The following is a 16580-nucleotide window of genomic DNA, read 5'->3' as shown; positions in this document are numbered from 1 at the left end:
TCTTTTTCTCCTTGGTAAAGGCCACCCTACGAGCAAAAATTTAAATTTACACTAGAGCATTTCAAGGGCACCAGTGCCAATGAACAGGGAGCACTGATGAGGCAATGGCCTTGTTACCTATGGAAATCAGGCCTGCTATAGGCGCAGTGCACTGTTTTGGTTTGGGTGTATAACACAAACTTACCCAAACCAGGTAGGTCATAATATTGTGCCCAACCTATTGAAATAGCTTAATAGACTCCGCTTGACTGAACTGAACTGCACTAGATTGATTTAGATGAAATAAATTAATTTGACTCACCAGAATTATACCTGCCTACAATCTGCCCCCATTGGGAGCCGCTATTGGCCATTAGGTTAGCTACCCTGACTCGTACCCAGGCAGGCAGGGTGTCTGGCGTCCACCAAGTCGTAAAGAGTCTGGTTGAAGACATATTGGTAGTTTGTAACATTACCTGCTGCTGCTCAGTAAATAAAAATCATCTAATGATTCCAGCATCCCTGGGGGGTCAAAAAACAAATGCCAAGTTTTAAAGAGTTAAAAAGCAGGACAGTTCTTTCAGAAACTCTCCCAAAACCCAAACATCTACTCCGCGGCAGTAGAATATGTAGCAGGACTAGTTTTCTTTAGGCACTGGACACTATTGGTATTACTTCTGGTGTTAACTTACTTAGTAACGAGCAAAGGAATTCCGAGAAACTGCTCCCTCTGATGTAGTGTAGTTTTTGAGAAAGAAATTATTTCTCAATAAAACATTTGAATTGAATTCGAGACCTCAGCTGCAAAGGTCTCGAATTCAAGCATCTGAAAGTTTATAACTTGTGCGTCAAGGTTTTTTTTTCATCCATTAACCTCTCGCAACTTCGACAACCAATTGAGTTCAACTTTTCAAAGGTTTAATATTTTATGAATATGTTGAGATACAACAAGTTAAAAGACTGGTCTTTACCAAAGGTGCCCAGTGCCTTTAAGAACAAAATCAACCTTGCAAGTTAGACAAAAAACACGGTGTTACCGCCAACCAAATATACCTCACCATGCAATGCCTCATAACAAAACCCATTTACAGCACCTTGTAATAAACCATTACATGGTTCTAATAAAGAGGAATTGGTAAAGCGTAGTTCCACAATACCTTAAAGGAAAATACTGATTGTTAAAGCGCCTTGAGTGTCACTAAGTGATGGTTATGATCACTTTATAAGAAGCCGTTATTATTATTATTTCATCTTTTTGTAACAGAGTGGAAAGCAGATAGAGTTGGGGAAGGAAGAGGAGGAAGGAAAGAGCTGAAGTATAGTGTGGTGGCAGGGGTAGAGTGGGGATGCAATGTGGGGAGGGAGACCTCAGATACTGTTAAAATGTTGCCTAATTATATATTTGGTTTGCGGTAACACCATGTGCGTATCTGCTTGCCGGGTAGATTTTGTTCTTTAAAGAACTGTCTTGCTATATATTCTACTACCGCTGAGTAGATTTTTCAGGAGACTTCTCAGTTCTGAAAAGAACTGTCCTGCTTTTTTACTATTACCTGGGCGGAAGGTAGAAAATCAGTGCTCTGATTGGTTCCTTGGTTGGCTCAGGGCTATTGTGTGGGTTGCCCATTGTGTGGGAGAGCCCTGAGGCGTGTCAGTAGACTGTGGGTTGTCAGGGGAGGAGGGTGGTATAGGATGGTATGCCAAATACTGCTTATGAAATAACAGATATCTTGTATTGTTATGATTATAAATGCCAAATTGTTGTAAGACAGTTTTTTGGTAAACAATTTTATCTATCTAGCTATAGGCTTACCAACAGATGCTAATCAACAATAGAGAAAATATGGAATAAAATACATTGCCCACTTGGAATAACAAACAGGAATGGCAACAAGGAAAATTCAATCAAGAAGAGAGGGTTGAAAAAGTCAAATGCAGCTCTATCAAGAAATACCTGTGTCCCCCCCTAAATGGCAGGTGTTTTTTATTAGATTTTATTACAGTAATTACCTGGGTAACTAGAAAAGGACATTCTCTTGGCTGCAGCATAACTGAAGGATAAATCAAAGCTGTAGTGTTTGTAGATACGTAGCATGGCGCTATAAGTAAACCAAGATGAATGTGACATTAGGACGTCTTCAAATCCCGGGAGAGCCTGTAAGTAAAATGGGCACATATTAACTTGGGTTACCTTAATTGAAAACACAATTGAAAATATACAATTGAAAAGTACTTACAGACTCAAATAGTGACATTGAGAATGGTTTACTTTCTTGGTCATCGAAGTTGCAAGTGAATTATGAAAGAAAAACACCCTTGTTGCACAAATTTGTATGCTTTCAGATGCCTAAAAAAGGCTTCAGGCCTAAAGAGTTTTAATATTTGAGTAACAAATTACCTCTTTCTCAAAAACAAAGTTGCTTCAAAAGGAGCTGTTTCTCACAATGTTTATAATACCAATAGCTCTCCATTGCACATACCAAGTCAGTTTTTTATGCTAACAATTATTTTGAGTATGTACCAAAAGTGTCCAGTGCCTTTAATTTTGAGCCCTGACAAGTCACCTATGTAGTAGTTTGACTCACCTTTATAAGAGCTGAGCAGTGGTTGTTTAGTCCATAAAATCTATTCTTGCTCTCTGACTTAGGATCATCTTTCTCCGAGTTAGGGAAGCTGGATGGATCCAGTGCATGCTGAAGGTCTAGTACATCTCCAAGATTGTTTAGAAAAGACAATGCTAGCAAGTCCAAGGACTGTGAAGAGATCAAGAAGAACAAATGATTAGAAATCACATGCTTGAATAATGATTGTATTCATTATTATTTTGATTGGTTCGTTGAGTTATCGTTGCACTTTTGTTGAGGTCAAATAAACAATAATCATCATTATCGGTTAGCATCATGCATTTCTGCATCGGCTGCGTGACTTGTGAGACGCTTCCAAATAGACCGGTCTTGAGCTGCCAGTTCTGCCTCCTCCACAGACCACCCAGTGCCCAATAAATAATAATAATAACAATAATAATAATAACACAAACTCTCATGAGGGATTAACTAACCCTTCCTCAATCAATAACACAGATAAGGTACCTCAACAACCAAATTGTTGAATTTGTGGTGGTTTGTTTGATCCCCACAAGACATCCACTAGAGCTCCATGTGACATATGTAACTGCTTGGAGTCGATGCAAGGGATGCAATGGACAGTGCCAAGTGGAGGAGAGCCATAGAGCCCTTATTCAGGCAATTCCCCCAAATTATACTGCACAGAGTCACTGTAAAAAATACCAAAGTGAAGTTGTTAAGAAGATTAGACTTAACACATAATCAAAATGGATTCCTGACCAAATAATAGCTTTACCTTATTTTGGTAGGGTACCAGGTTGTAGCCAGCGACAAGCCCATCAAACTGGGCAATAATGAGGCCAACTCCTTGCCAAAATGGATCACTCTGTTTCTTGTCTATCATCTGGCGGGTCCACTTGTCTTGCTTTTTCAAGAAGCTGGACAACATCGTCTTAAATTCTGCGGATTGACTCTCAATAAAAAACTTGGCCATGTTGACGTAACTCTGGTATATGCGCCTGAAGTAAGATGGACATACATGTATACATTCAATGTTACTTTGTTTTATAAACCACTTTGGATAGGTATTCCAATTTTTGTTTATGTGTGGTATCATTTCTCAGAGCATGGGGTGTCATTGCCGAGTGGATGAGAGCGCTGAACTCAAGCTCTGGTGTTTCTGTTCAGCAGATCGAGAGTCCTGGACGTGACACTGCTCTCCACCCAGGGTTAAATAGGTACCTGTGAGGGCAAAGACAGTTCTTGTGATTGATTTAGCTTAGTAGTGCATACTCTGCACAGAGGATGGTGTTTGGAATGATTTGAGGCCAAGTGACCAGGGGTAATGATTTTGGAGCGCTCTAAAGCCATTGGACCCTTTCGGTAAACAGTGTTGTCCAAGGCCCGCACTTTGTGTACCACAACTTCTATATCAAATAACAAACCTGTGAAAATTTAGGCTCAATCGGTCATCGGAGTCGGGAGAAAACAACGGAAAAACACACCCTTGTTTCCGCGCGTTTCGCCGTGTCATGACATGTGTTTCAAATAAATCCGTAATTCTCGTTAACGAGAATTTATATTGTTTTGCTGGTTTCTCAAAAAGTAAAGCATTTCATGGAATAACATTTAAAGAGAATTCTTTCACCATTACCTTCTGTAAACCCAGTAAGTTATTTGTAAATCTGTGAATTTTTTTTTTTTTTCCTGAACCGAAAGGGTCCAATGGCTTTAAGGAGCCTGTCGGGTGCGAAAAAAGCGCGATATAAAAGCCCATTATTATTACAATTAGTGTAACAAGAGCTTCTAAAACAAATGGCTTGGTAGGCCTACAGTATTGTTACTCGTCTTCAATTTTGTTTGTGTAGAATCTTCGGTGTTGTATCACACACTTACTGGCTGGTTAGAATGCCTTCTAGCATCCCCGCTGCCTTCATCCTGATCAGGTCTTCCTGGTACGAAGACGTCGGACCAAACTTGACATCAAGTACCCCCCATCCAGTGGTGTCTGTGGTGTCGTTGAAGGCTCCATAAGCCACACCTGACTTGTCCAGCACACCAACCTTGTAAGAGAACTTACCGCCATTGTAGTAAACGGTTGCTGTGGTTCTCACACCTTTTGTTAAAAAAGAGAAAACACATTTCAGGTCTTTCAGACAGAGTACTTAAAGTCATACTCATTTACTTCTCAGCAGGCCTGCTGGAATTTCATCTTTTGAGAGGGCAAGGCCATTTTTAATTTGCAAAGATAGGGCACTTCCTATTGAAATAAGGGGCACTTTGGCCAAGGCCTTTGTGCCCTTCCATGTAATTCCAGGCCTGTTACCTAGATTTCAGTAGTTACGTTTATCGTCCTTAAATGATAAACTGCCTTGCTCAGCGAAACCGTAAAATGAATTTCTCACTGACTGGTTTTGCATTTTACTAATACAGTGTATAGGGTCAGTGTAACAGCGCGTGACAGCCCTTTTCAGGTTGCTTCGTTTTTGATTTTGCATTGTCAAGCAACAGATGCAAGATCGGACAATTTTCTGAATCCTCCCACAACTTTTTCACTTATTTTTAACAATAAGGAATATCTCATTTGAGTAAATAAGACACCGTTTTACTTCATAAAAAAAACATGAAAAATTGGTGGCAGGATAATGGATATGGAAACTTATCCAACAAATGCTAGTAAATAAATGTAATGAGATATTTGCTGTTGTCAGCTTGGTATTTATAATATTCACCTGATGAGAGTTTAAACAAAATATAAAACAATCAGGTAATATAGCTACAATAGTACCGTAGTAACTCTTACTTCAAGTTCTACTTAGAAACTATAGGCTCACGGGAGTATAGTTTCTAGAGAAGGGGTATCTCATCATATTCATAGAATAGAGCAACAGCTGAGCAAGGACCTGATATTTATTTTTTAATAGTAATCGTAAATTTACCTTGCACTGTTGACAGCGTCAGCAGCTGCACCATCATCATGGCAAAACAAACCACAACAAATGACCGGAAAATCGACATTTCGTTGTCTAATTGTCCAGGATATGGAGCTTGGTTGAGCCCTGTGTCGAGAAAATACTAATGTTCAAAAGAGTACAGTCGGGCTTGTTTTCAATTACTTATTAAAAATTATGGGAGCAGCTCATTCATATACACCAATCTGCCCATCGCCGTAGTGATGACCTAAAGTGTTATTGTTGGCGGCTGTTTTGTTACATTCAGTAACTGACTGAAAACAGTCGTCGGTATTCACCCGTCACGGTTTGGCAGCTTTGTGAAAATAGGCCCTCATTTGGTCACTTACAGCCATTGCCAAGTGGGAGGAGGGTTTGGGAGGGGCAGCGGAGAAATTGAATGGGAGGGATCCATGTCCATGAAGACTGATTCATCCATGATTTATCCAGGTTAAAACACCTCTTTATAGATAATATGACACTGGTGGCAAATTCCCTTATGTTTGTATTTTGTATGCGTTTTTATGCCGAATAAACTAATAATTATTCATAAATACCTTAGACAGTTTTGCTATTCCTATTGGTGGAGAGCGCGTCACGTGGGTGTGTATAAACCTTTGTTTATGACCGGTAAAAAGTGTTCATTCATGGGCCGGGCGTGACACGCGACCTTGTACCTGTACCGTGGTCGAGAGCAACGGCTGAAACAGTTATGCCACATCACGTGATACGCCTGACGCGCACAGCATTCCCTTATAAGGAGTTGTTTACCAGAGGGGGCGGCGGAGGGCTTCACCATTTCATAGCTGGAGGGGTGTTGTGTTGAAAGAAATAATATTTAACAATATAATTTTGCATTAATTTTACTTTTTGACCAAAAACTTATGATGTTTTTTTACCGAAAAGGTATTTAATGGGAATCAAAGTGTGTTGAATCGGTTTTCAACTAGTGGTTTAAACCCGCCGCCGAGGCCTGGTTCTTTATAATTTACTTCGAATTCGTCTCGGTAAAATTATCAAGAACTAGGCCTCTATGGGATTAAACCACTAGTTGAAAACCTCTTCACCACACATTGCTTCCCTTAATAATAATAACATAATAAAAAACATAATACTAGACATAGTGTTTTTTGTTAATTACAAAAACACGGTGTTCGGTTGGACGTTACGTGATGACGTAGTTCAAAAACATTGAACCATAAAGATGTTTTTATACAATGTGTCGTTATTTTATAGTTAAAGTTGTATCACACTTTTGAACGCCTTGTTTCTTCACAAATGCAATATGTTTGTGTGAGATTGGCATCAGTTTTTTTGTTTGCAACTTATGAAAGCCCTTTAAAAATCTAGCTCACCCCTGCACTTGATGCTGTACACAGATTTGATAATCAACAGCGCCCTCTTTGGTGGGCAAAAAGAGAGCGCTGTTGGGAATTCCCCCAAAAACTTTCGCGCCATATGATTTTTACAAATTTTAAACGTTGTTTTATTGTTATTTAATACCCGATAACGTCATTTTGAAGGTTCAACTATCTGTTGAGTTTCAAGGTTCAAATCGATCTCAATCTTGAGTTATGCCGTAGTTAAGCTCAAAAGTTGTTTTTTTGATGAAAAAAACACAAAGGCGAACTTTGACCCAGGGTAACGACCCGGAAGTTAAGGTCGTACGATTTTGGCGTTAACTTTTCAAATGTTTCCCAAGTCTTTATCTTTTGTATTCGTTGATATACAGCAACAAGCAAATGGTCATTTTTCAAAATTAAAATCCTGTCATGACGTCATCAATGACGTCATCATTCCAAAAAAGTGGCGGTTTATTCCACTCACTATTGCCTATGAACATAGTAAGTTTTAATTTTGTACAAGCTTTACTTTTGTTCAAATGTTGTCCAAGTCTTTATCTATTCGATGCCTAAGTATGAACATCATAGCTTTTATATTCGTTGAGATACAGCAACAAGCAAATGGTATTTTTTCAACATTAAAAACCTTGTCATGACGTCATTAATGTCGTCATCATTCCAAAAAAGTGGCGGTTTCATCTACTCACTATTGCCTATGTACACAGTAAGTTTTAAGTTTGTACAAGCTTTACTTTTGTTTAAAATTGCTTGGGAAGGTTCAGAGGGAAAGAAGAACACGAGGAAAATTAAATCTATGAACAGATTGTTGATAGATTTTTAATTTTCACAGAAAGTAAAAATGTAAATCTATTACATTTATACCTTTCTTTGCAGAGAAAATAAATGCTAAGGTTAATACTTATTAAAGCGATGTATTTTATTAGTAAAGAGCTAACTATGTGCAAAGTTTGAAGGTTTTGTGATCCTTGTGATGTTTAACTCAAGAGTAAACTTCTTAAATGGTAAACTGGATTTGGGGAAACTTTATACGAAACAACAGTTTACTAATTTTAGACTTGTGAAGTAAATAACTGTAAAAGACTTATTTATTAAGTATTACAGAGGTTTCGCAAGTATACGACACGGGTACAGATACAACTACGATAACTGGGATGCACGTTAGATTTTGTTAGGCATTAAATAAACACTTATTTTGAAAAGCAATGATTTTCACACAAAGCTTTACCGTGTAGCGCGCTAAACACTGCCGTGAGTGCCGGTTAGAAACACCCTTCACGAGTCGATGTCACGAATCCGCTTCCCGGTGTTTGATCAAAACATAACCAATGTTCGTCTTTTTCTGGTTGCATTTTCTCACATAATTAAAAGTCATACGAATCACTGAAGTAGGTGGCCATCTCAGCGAAGCTTCGTCTTTAATTCCGTTTTGATAATTAAGCCATGAGAAGGGCGAACAGGGGACCAATTTGACGCCGAATATGATATGAGCGGACTTCAATTGTAAAATGTTGGTACACCATTAAACTAGCGCTACGTTGTAAGTACAATGACCTGAGACTTGTCAAAACATGAATGGAAATCACGCGTACAGTCAAACGATGCACTATTTCGAGCAGAACACACAGGCCTCGTGGATATGGAACGCCAAAGAGGCATTTAATCATCGGTGATGGTCTTTTGCAACCGGTGATCAAATTTGTCATCGGTGGTGGTCCTATGCGATCGGTGATCAACTTTAGCGAGCGGTGATAAAACACGATCGGTGGTCCATTTTAGCGATCGGTCATGCATATTCATGATCGGTGATGGTATATAGCGATCGGTCATGCATATTCACGACCGTTGATGGCTTTTTGCAATCGGTGGTCAACTTTAGTGATCGGTGGTGGCTTTTTGCAATCGGTCAACTTTAGTGATCGGTGGTGGCTTTTTGCAATCGGTCAACTTCAGGGATCGGTGATGGCTTTTTGCATGCGGTCAACTTTAGTGATCGGTGGTGGCTTTTTGCGATCGGTCAACTTTAGTGATCGGTGGTGGCTTTTTGCAATCGGTCAACTTTAGGGATCGGTGATGGTTTTTGCAATCGGTCAACTTAAGGGATCGGAGGTGGCTTTTTGCAATCAGTCAACTTTAGGGAATGGTGGTGGCTTTTTGCAATCGGTCACATTTTGCAACCGGTGATGGGATTTTGGGATATCCGAATTTTGCGTCCGGTCGGTGCAGGCCTACTTCAAAACCTATGATTGTGTAGATTGTGGATATTAGTTGTTGGTATTTTCTAGTTCACACCACCATGGAGGAATAAATTACACTCACCAGCGGGTTGACTGACTTGCCAAACATTTGTAGAAGAGTACCATTGTATAACTATGTAAGGGGGAACGCAACAAACATCAAATTAATCAGCTCTTTCTAAAAAGATAATAATAATAATAACAAATGGGTAGGAGAGGGTGTGGAAGGGTTATCTATGTACCACAATTGGTTGTCGTCTTCTTGAAATGGTGTATGCCGGGGAAATACAAATATTTATATTCAGTGAAGGGAAATGTTTTTGAACAAGAGTCTCTACCGATAGTTGTGTGTGTAAGGGGAAATCTGAAATCATACAAGTAGCCCTGTGTAAACAGACCCGGAGGTGAGAACATTATGACCACACAAAAACCGTTTTGATGGAAAACACATATATGTGCATCATGAATAAGATGGACAAACACAGACCGGATCGCACTCAACACGTTTTATAAAAGGCTAGGTAAAGTATTATACAAATATTTCCTTGTAATAAACGGAGAGGCACGTATTAATTGAATCCAAAGCGAAAAACGTACTATATAAAGTTCTTAATTTAGGGGGGGGGATGTAAAGTATAAAGATAAAAGAGTTACATCTTATATAAAATTGAAGCTTTAAAATAAGCTTTACTCTAAACGTAATTTTGTTTTAAATTATTAATTAATTAACCTTGTGATCTTCATTTGCATATTTAATTAGTAAATCTTAGTAGAGCGCCATATCTCAAGAAGTATACTTCCGGGTCAACCGGAAGTTGGCCCATTTTTTGTTTCAGTTATACTACACAATCAATCTTCATTTTTTGTTTCAGTTATAGACTCCTTTTAAATTTTTACTTTGGAAAACCGTGACCCCATGTTGACCTCTATTTTCGGGTCAACCTGAATTGGGACCAGATCTCAAGACCTATACAACCTATTTCAAACTTGTTCCAGTTTCCGCGACCCCATGTTGACCTCTACTTCCGGGTCAACCGGAAGTGGGACCATATCTCGAGAACTATACAACCGATTTTCAAACTTTTGTTTCAGTTGCACACTCCTTTGTGTTAAATATTAACTTTGAAAAATGTGTCCCCTTGTTGACCTCTACTTCAGGGTCAACCGGAAGTGGGACCATACCTCAAGAACTACACAACTAATTTTCAAACCCTTTTTTACTTAGAGACTCTTTGAGCATTAAGGATTGATGATGATATTGAGCCAGAATTGGGCCAGTGCTGGCCTTCTTCCGGTCAAGCGTCATGTCCTTGCTAGTAAAGTGCCCACACTGGGCCAATGTCGGTTTTATAGAGGCAAACTATTTTAGTTAGGACGGAGGTTTGCCTGTCTTGGCCAATATTGGTTTTGTGCGGCACACCGTTTCGGCAAAATTATGAACCTTTAATGGGCCAATGCTGGTTTTGTAGCGGTGCACCATTTTGGGAAAGTGGTAGAAAACCTGCAGTGGTCCAATACTGGTTTTGTGGCACACCATTTGGGAAAACAGGCAGAAAACCTCTCATTGAGCCAATACTGGTTTTGTAGCTGCACACCATTTTTTGTCAAAACGGTGTCATTATAGAAAACCTTTTCGGGGCCAATCATGCCAATACTGGCTTTGGCAAAACGGTAAAGAAATATGTTCTAATGACTAAACCGACTTGATATTTAAAAAGGAATTAGCCCATGCAAGTTATTGAAGCTGGGGTGGATTTCACAAAGAGGTAAGACTAGTCTTATCTCGAGTTAGGAAGAGTTAATCGTCCTAACTTAGGACTAGCCATACGTTTCTTATATCTCCAAGGACTATGTCCTAAGTTAGAACTAGGCCGAACTCTCTGTGAAATCGACCCCTGATGGTACCGGCATTTTGAGAAACCGAATACTATTAATAAAACAAACTTCTAAAATGTATACCTCCTTTTTTAGTTTATGGGTTTTTACATAGCATTTTTAATTTGATTTATTCATTGCTGCTGTTTTTTCATTTTTTATGTTTTGTGTTTGTCATGGACAACACTTTATTGTAATGAACTTTTTTATTGCAAAGTAATTACATTTAAATTTAATATATTTAATATACTTTTTGCATTTTTATTTTATTAATAAAAACTTACGAGTTAAAATGCTGGTTGAATTTTCGTCTGATAATGAAAGTTTTACTTTCTGTCATCTGTCTACTGGTTTCGAAGTGGCACACCATTTTGGCAAATAATGGTATAAAACAACTTGTTGTGCCAATACGGTCAACTTAAGGGATCGGAGGTGGCTTTTTGCAATCAGTCAACTTTAGGGAATGGTGGTGGCTTTTTGCAATCGGTCACATTTTGCAACCGGTGATGGGATTTTGGGATATCCGAATTTTGCGTCCGGTCGGTGCAGGCCTACTTCAAAACCTATGATTGTGTAGATTGTGGATATTAGTTGTTGGTATTTTCTAGTTCACACCACCATGGAGGAATAAATTACACTCACCAGCGGGTTGACTGACTTGCCAAACATTTGTAGAAGAGTACCATTTGATAACTATGTAAGGGGGAACGCAACAAACATCAAATTAATCAGCTCTTTCTAAAAAGATAGTTTTGTGTGTAAGGGGAAATCTGAAATCATACAAGTAGCCCTTTGTAAACAGACCCGGAGGTGAGAACATTATGACCACACAAAAACCGTTTTGATGGAAAACACATATTATGTGCATCATGAATGTGATGGACAAACACAGACCGGGACGCACTCAACACGTTTTATAAAAGGCTAGGTAAAGTATTATACAAATATTTCCTTGTAATAAACGGAGAGGCACGTATTAATTGAATCCAAAGCGAAAAACGTACTATATAAAGTTCTTAATTTAGGGGGGGGGGGGGGGGTGGTGTATAAAAGAGTTAAATCTTATATAAAATTGAAGCTTTAAAATAAGCTTTACTCTAAACGTAATTTTGTTTTAAATTATTAATTAATCAATCGGTCAACTTCAGGGATCGGTGGTGGCTTTTTGCAATCAGTCAACTTTAGGGATCGGTGGTGGCTTTTTGCAATCGGTCAACTTTTGCAACCGGTGAAGGAATTTTGGGATATCCGAATTTTGCGTCCGGTCGGTGCAGGCCTACTTCAAAACCTATGATTGTGTAGATTGTGGATATTAATTGTTGTTATTTTCTAGTTCACACCACCGTGGAGGAATAAATTACACTCACCAGCGGGTTGACTGACTTGCCAAACATTTTTAGAAGAGTACCATTTTATACCCAGATAACATACATACATTGGGCAATCAGTTATTTCAAATTATTACATTATTGCAATCAAGATTTATTAATATCTACAATTTTGGGGGAGATTTTATAGCAAAAAAAATCTCAACAAATTACATTACTTTGTCATTTTTTAATTGTTTCGACAATCTTAAGACATTCTGTGCCACAGCTTTGACACCCTGCCTTGAAAATTGCATATTATGACCAATGTCGGTTCAATGCCGTCCCAATGGTGGCCGTTACCAAATCAGTGTTGGCACAAAAAAGTTGTTTTATACCATTATTTGCCAAAATGGTGTGCCACTTCGAAACCAGTATTGGCCCAGAAAAAGTTGTCTATACCATTTTGTCAAAATGGCGTGACGCTAAAAAAAAAGTATTGGCCCAGAAAAGATTGTCTATGGTGCAGCTACAAAAACAGTGTTGGCACAATAGAGGTTTTCTACCATTTTGCCAAAATGGTGTGCCACTTCGAAACCAGTAGACAGATGACAGAAAGTAAAACTTTCATTATCAGACGAAAATTCAACCAGCATTTTAACTCGGAAGTTTTTATTAATAAAATAAAAATGCAAAAAGTATATTAAATATATTAAATTTAAATGTAATTACTTTGCAATAAAAAAGTTCATTACAATAAAGTGTAGTTGTCCATGATAAACACAAAACATAAAAAATGAAAAAACAGCAGCAATGAATAAATCAAAGTAAAAATGCTATGTAAAAACCAATAAACTAAAAAATGAGGTATTAATTTTAGAATTTTGTTTTATTAATAGTATTCGGTTTCTCAAAATGCCGGTACCATCAGGGGTCGATTTCACAGAGAGTTAGGCCTAGTCCTAACTTAGGACATAGTCCTTGGAGATATAAGAAACGTATGGCTAGTCCTAAGTTAGGACGATTAACTCTTCCTAACTCGAGATAAGACTAGTCTTACCTCTTTGTGAAATCCACCCCAGCTTCAATAAATAACTTGCATGGGCTAATTCCTTTTTAAATATCAAGTCGGTTTAGTCATTAGAACATATTTCTTTACCGTTTTGCCAAAGCCAGTATTGGCATGATTGGCCCCGAAAAGGTTTTCTATAATGACACCATTTTGACAAAAAATGGTGTGCAGCTACAAAACCAGTATTGGCTCAATGAGAGGTTTTCTGCCTGTTTTCCCAAATGGTGTGCCACAAAACCAGTATTGGACCACTGCAGGTTTTCTACCACTTTCCAAAAATGGTGCACCGCTACAAAACCAGCATTGGCCCATTAAAGGTTCATAATTTTGCCGAAACGTTGTGCCGCACAAAACCAATATTGGCCAAGACAGGCAAACCTCCGTCCTAACTAAAATAGTTTGCCTCTATAAAACCGACATTGGCCCAGTGTGGGCACTTTACTAGCAAGGACATGACGCTTGACCGGAAGAAGGCCAGCACTGGCCCAATTCTGGCTCAATATCATCATCATAATTAACGGCACCGTATCGAAACTCGACGCCGGTACATGCCACCATTGGCCCGATACTGTATTGTTTGTTAGGCTATAACTGAAAAAAGGTTTGAACATAGGTTGTGAAGATCTTGGGATATTGTCCCACTTCCGGTTGACCTGGAAGTAGAGCTAGGTCAATATGGGGGCCAAATTTTGTTAAGGTTAATCCTTAATGCTCAAAGAGTCTCTAAGTAAAAAAGGGTTTGAAAATCGGTTTATAGTTCTTGAAATATGGTCCCACTTCCGGTTGACCCGGAAGTAGAGGTCAACATGGGGTCGCGGAAACTGGAACAAGTTTGAAATAGGTTGTATAGGTCTTGAGATCTGGTCCCAATTCAGGTTGACCCGAAAATAGAGGTCAACATGGGGTCACGGTTTTCCAAAGTAAAAATTTGAAAGGAGCCTATAACTGAAACAAAAAATGAAGATTGATTGTGTAGTATAACTGAAACAAAAAATGGGCCAACTTCCGGTTGACCCGGAAGTATACTTCTTGAGATATGGCGCTCTACTAAGATTTACTAATTAAATATGAAAATGAAGATCACAAGGTTAATTTATTAATAATTTAAAACAAAATTACGTTTAGAATAAAGCTTATTTTAAAGCTTCAATATTATATAAGATTTAACTCTTTTATCTTTATACTTTATACACCCCCCCCCCCCTAAATTAAGAACTTTATACAATACGTTTTTCGCTTTGGATTCAATTAATACGCGCCTCTCCGTTTATTACAAGGAAATAATATTTGTATAATACTTTACCTAGCCTTTTATAAAACGTGTTGAGTGCGTCCCAGTCTGTGTTTGTCCATCACATTCATGATGCACATAATTTTATGTGTTTTCCATCAAAACGGTTTTTGTGTGGTCATAATGTTCTCACCTCCGGGTCTGTTTACACAGGGCTACTTGTATGATTTCAGATTTCCCCTTACACACAAAACTATCGGTAGAGACTCTTGTTCAAAAACATTTCCCTTCACTGAACATAAATATTTGTATTTCCCCGGCATACACCAGGGACTTTTCGTTTTCGATGACGGATGGTTCTGCGACGGTAAAGATGACATTTGGCGTCATCTGCGCATGCGTCGGCTTTGAGGACGGTCGTCCCTCAATTTCTACGACAGTACTTGGGATGAATCTTCGTTGTGCTGAAAACGACAACGTTTAGCTGAACAACCGTCGCAGAACCATCCGTCGTCGAAAACGAAAAGTCCCTACCATTTCCGGAAGACGACAACCAATTGTGGGACATAGATAACCCTTTCACACCCTCTCCTACCCATTTGTTATTATTATTATTATCTTTTTAGAAAGAGCTGATTAATTTGATGTTTGTTGCATGCCCCCTTACATAGTTATAAAATGGTACTCTTCTAAAAATGTTTGGCATGTCAGTCAACCCGCTGGTGAGTGTAATTTATTCCTCCATGGTGGTGTGAACTAGAAAATAACAACAACTAATATCCACAATGTACACAATCATAGGTTTTGAAGTAGGCCTGCACCGACCGGACGCAAAATTCGGATATCCCAAAATCCCATCACCGGTTGCAAAAGTTGACCGATTGCAAAAAGCCATCACCGATCCCTAAAGTTGACCGATTGCAAAAAGCCACCACCGATCACTAAAGTTGAATGATTGCAAAAAGCCACCACCGATCACTAAAGTTGACCGCATGCAAAAAGCCATCACCGATCCCTGAAGTTGACCGATTGCAAAAAGCCATCACCGATCCCTAAAGTTGACCAACTGCAAAAAGCCACCACCGATCCCTAACGTTGACTGATTGCAAAAAGCCACCACGGATCGCTAAAGTTGACCGATTGCAAAAAGCCACCACCGATCACTAAAGTTGACCACCGATTGCAAAAAGCCATCAACGGTCGTGAATATGCATGACCGATCGCTATATACCATCACCGATCATGAATATGCATGACCGATTGCTAAAATGGACCACCGATCGTGTTTTATCACCGCTCGCTAAAGTTGATCACCGATCGCATAGGACCACCACCGATGATTAAATGCCTCTTTGGCGTTCCATACGTGGACTGATAAAGGTGTGATCAATGGAGCGGAACGGCCAGCCAAAGCGCTTTTGCAGTGTACACAGTTATCACGCGGGTCAACACATCCGTGGGCTTTATCGTCCGATTTCGACCAGAGTTTCAGGTCAAATTGGTATCATCTCTGTGGGAAAGTTTGAGCAGGATCACTCATCTATAACGGGATGCAAAATTTATGTTGAAATGTTACGTAGTTTTAGAGATCAAAAATTTTAAAATTGTTCAACTTTTGGTTTGAACCGGAAGTCAAGGTCAAATGGGGTCATTTTGTGTGTAGCGTTTTTTGAAGTTTGATCGACCTGTCCGATGATATGTAGATTGTCAAAATCCACCATGTGGTTCAGGAGTTATGATTTCTTTAAAATATTTAACTTTGATTTGTTGTAATTCAAAACCTGATGACGTCATCATGACATCATTAAGTTAGTGTGGTCTTATTATTAAGGTTCAATTGTCTGATGAGTTTCAATGTTAAATTCCATATCAATCTTGAGTTATGACAACAAATTGTCTTTTTTTACAAAAAAAACACAAAAACACAAAGGCAGAGTTTGACCTTCCGGTACGACCGGAAGATGAGGTCATACGATTTTGGCGTTAACTTTTCAAATGTTGTC

General features: G+C 38.8%; 1 pseudogene; it reads right to left on the bottom strand.

Moving 5' to 3' along the window:
- Positions 1-287: 287 nt before the first annotated feature.
- Positions 288-5714, bottom strand: LOC117292851 (annotated as a pseudogene).
- Between the last annotated feature and the right edge of the window lie 10866 nt (positions 5715-16580).

The sequence above is a fragment of the Asterias rubens genome, chromosome 7 (assembly GCF_902459465.1).
Source record: "Asterias rubens chromosome 7, eAstRub1.3, whole genome shotgun sequence".
Classification (NCBI taxonomy): domain Eukaryota; kingdom Metazoa; phylum Echinodermata; class Asteroidea; order Forcipulatida; family Asteriidae; genus Asterias; species Asterias rubens.
The sequence above is the reverse complement of the archived record's forward strand: the minus strand, read 5'-3'. Positions and strand labels throughout refer to the sequence as shown.